The following is a 2,552-nucleotide window of genomic DNA, read 5'->3' as shown; positions in this document are numbered from 1 at the left end:
TTGTTTACAGAAAGATTACTTCACTTGTAAATTCACTGTATCACAATTCCAGTGGGTCAGAAGTTTACATACACTAAGTTGACTGTGCCTTTAAACAGCTTTGAATATTCCAGAAAATTACATCATGGCTTTAAAAGCTTCTGACAGGCTAATTCAAATCAAATCAAATCAAATTTATTTTTGAGTCAATCTCAAAGTGTGTACCTAAAACCCCAAACAGCAAACAATGGATGTAATTTTCAAAGGCCTGTGGATGTATTTCAAGGCCTACCTTCAAAATCAGTGCCTCTTTGCTTGATATCATGGGAAAATCAAAAGAAATCAGCCAAGACTTCAGAAAAAAAAGTTTGGGTCATCCTTGGGAGCAATTTCCAAACGCCTGAAGGTACCACGTTCATCTGTACAAACAATAGTAAGCAAGTTTAAACACCTTGGGACCACGCAGCCGTCATACCGCAGGAAGGAGACACTTTGTCTCCTAGAGATGAATGTACTTTGGTGCGAAATGGGCAAATCAATCCCAGAACAACAGCAAAGGACCTTGTGAAGATGCTGGAGGAAACGGGTGCAGAAGTATCTATATCCACAGTAAAACGAGTCCTATATCGACATAACCTGAAAGGCCGCTCAGCAAGGAAGAAGCCACTGCCCCTAAACTGCCATTCAAAAAAGCCAGACTACAGTTTGCAACTGCACATGGGGACAAAGATCGTACTTTTTGGAGAAATGTCTTCTGGTCGAAGCAAAAATAGAACTTGTTTGGCCATAATGACCATCGTTATGTTTGGAGGAAAAAGGGGGAGGCTTGCAAGCCGAAGAACATCATCCCAACCATGAAGCACGGGGGTGGCAGCATCATGTAGTGAGGGTGCTTTGCTGTAGGAGGGACTGGTGCACTTCACAAAATAGATGGCATCATGAGGCAGGAAAATGGTGTATATTGAAGCAATATCTCAAGACATCAGTCAGGAAGTTAAAGTTGTGGCAAAATGGCTTAAGGACAACAAAGTCAAGGTATTAGAGTGGCCATCACAAAGCCCTGACCTCAATCCTACAGAAAATTTGCAGGCAGAACTGAAAAAGCGTGTGCGAGCAAGGAGGCCTACAAACCTGACTCAGTTATACCAGCTCTGTCAGGAGGAATGGGCCAAAATTCACCCAACTTATTGTGGGAAGCTTAAGGAAGGCTACCCAAAACGTTTGACACAAGTTAAACAATTTAAAGGCAATGCTACCAAATGCACTTAATTAGTATGTAAACTTCTGACCCACTGGGAATTGTGATGAAAGAAATCAAATCTGAAATAAGTCATTCTACTATTTCCTGACATTTCACATTCTTAAAATAAAGTGGTGATCCTAACTGACCTACGACAGGGAAGTTATACTAGGATTAAATGTCAGGAATTGTGAAACTGAGTTTAAATGTATTTGGCTAAAGTGTATGTAAAAAACTGACTTCAACTGTATACTGCCACTACTGTAGGTCTCTTTGCCTTTTATTAGTCACATTGACCTTCCTCAATCTGTTTTTTCCTCGTACCTTCTCAACACTCCCATAACCTTTGCCAAGTAGTTGGTAATAATTACATTTTTACTTTATGCATCTTCTGTTGCATTGACATTTTTGGCTCATCAAACCACAATCTTTGCTGCTGTTATTGTTCTGTATATGTTAGTTACCTCTAGGACATTTAGGACTCAACATGTGAACTGAGAATGCTATTTTAATAGCATTTTTCTAAATGCCCCAAATTGTCATATTTCCTTCCTCACCCAGCCAAGGTATTTAAAAATGCTCATGTGTCAGGGTAAATGCTATATTTTAAATAATGAATCTCTGCATTTTTCAAGTGATCTCACTTTGCAGAGTTCAACTCTCCAATGAGCATGTTCTAGACTCATTATTAAACCTGTTGCCACTTGACCAGTTGGGAGAGATCTCTGCTCTTATGTTTCATTGACCTCATTCCAATTGATATTTATGCAACATGATGTGAATGTATATATATATATATTTTGTTTAAAAAAAAAGGGGGGGGGGGATATTTTGTTTGTTGGTGAATATAATAGCTGCAATTACACATGTTGCCATGTTTGGTTCTGTACTGTATGTATTTGTTTTTTCCTTCTCTTTGGTCATTTGTTCTCAATTTCTTTCCTCAAAAGGTTACCTCTGACACACTGTTTCACAACTGAGCTCTGCAGACACATTGACAACGTTACATGATTAGTTTTCTGGATTATTCCTCAAGACAGGAACTAAGACGGGTTCTCAGTTTGAGCCACTACCAGGCTAAAGCCCACAACAGAATAGTATCCCGCTCAACAGGGAAAAGCTATTATATTCTAATTGTCCTTAAGAGTCTAGGAGCGGTTCAAACCTCTATGCAACAGTGCTGTTTATTCCAAGGGAAATTTGACTCTTAAAACTATGCAGAGTGCAGGAAAAAACAAATGGACTCAAATGTATAGAATTGTGCAACTCAGGCAATGCAACTCAGTGAGGCCTCTTTGGCCATAGATTCAGCGCCCTGGTCCATTAACTTATT

This window comes from Oncorhynchus gorbuscha, linkage group LG05, assembly GCF_021184085.1.
Source record: "Oncorhynchus gorbuscha isolate QuinsamMale2020 ecotype Even-year linkage group LG05, OgorEven_v1.0, whole genome shotgun sequence".
Taxonomy (NCBI): Eukaryota; Metazoa; Chordata; class Actinopteri; order Salmoniformes; family Salmonidae; genus Oncorhynchus; species Oncorhynchus gorbuscha.
This window is presented reverse-complemented; position numbering follows the sequence as displayed.